This window comes from Nanorana parkeri, unplaced genomic scaffold (assembly GCF_000935625.1).
Source record: "Nanorana parkeri isolate BGI_ZX_2015 unplaced genomic scaffold, ASM93562v1 scaffold127, whole genome shotgun sequence".
Lineage (NCBI taxonomy): Eukaryota > Metazoa > Chordata > Amphibia > Anura > Dicroglossidae > Nanorana > Nanorana parkeri.
Genome location: NW_017306395.1, coordinates 2,033,394 through 2,034,374, shown reverse-complemented (window position 1 = coordinate 2,034,374; position 981 = coordinate 2,033,394). Strand labels below are relative to the sequence as shown.

General features: G+C 44.3%; 1 protein-coding gene across 1 annotated transcript in view; it reads left to right on the top strand.

Annotated features, from left to right (window-relative positions):
* DPYSL4 (dihydropyrimidinase like 4) overlaps positions 1–981 on the top strand; it is a 40,151-nt gene that overhangs the window by 4,186 nt on the left and 34,984 nt on the right. The window lies entirely within an intron of this gene.

Here is a 981-nt window from a genome sequence, read left to right as displayed (position 1 = left end):
AAGTATGTATGTACTATACTTAGGAGGAGGTCTGTATTTACTACTGTGGGAGAAGTATGTATGTACTATACTTAGGAGGAGGTCTGTATTTACTACTGTGGGAGAAGTATGTATGTACTATACTTAGGAGGAGGTCTGTATTTACTACTGTGGGAGAAGTATGTATGTACTATACTTAGGAGGAGGTCTGTATTTACTACTGTGGGAGAAGTATGTATGTACTATACTTAGGAGGAGGTCTGTATTTACTACTGTGGGAGAAGTATGTATGTACTATACTTAGGAGAAGGTTTGTATTTACTACTGTGGGAGAAGTATGTATGTACTATACTTAGGAGGAGGTCTGTATTTACTATAATGTGGGAGAAGTATGTACTTATTATACTTTGAGAGATGGTTAACCAGCAAGAACTCACTACCCCATAGTTTGAAGATTATAATTAATTAGCGATGTACTTTTTAAATAACCATTTCCCGATCTTGCAATCCAGGTCATCATAAACAATCCCTGTAACATGTATGTACAACCCCTGTAACATGTATGTTCAATCCCTGTAACATGTATGTAGAGTAAAGTAGATCTCAGAGGAGAGAGGATTTGCTCATCGATGATTAATGATATATTTGATGGGTCACCTTGGCGCCATTGCTGTCAATACAGCTTCCCAATGATCCCCTTGCAGTGTATGTCGCCTGCCTGTGCTGTAGCGTTGTACCCAGCCAGCCTAGCTCCCTATAGCCTGGGTGGATGTGTGATGGTTGTGATCGCTGGCTCTCTGGGTCCAGGCACGGACTGGCATGGCATGCAGCAGCCGGGTGCCCTGTGATTTCCCTGATTGTAGATGTGTCTTTTGTTTGCCCTCTGCTGGGTGTAGGGAGGGAGGGGGGAGGGGGCTGGATCGTGGCCGTAGGAGAGGCCCCTGGATGGAGCTTGCAGGATGAGGCTCGCCTTGTTATGAAGGAATGGGGGTGGCAGGTTTC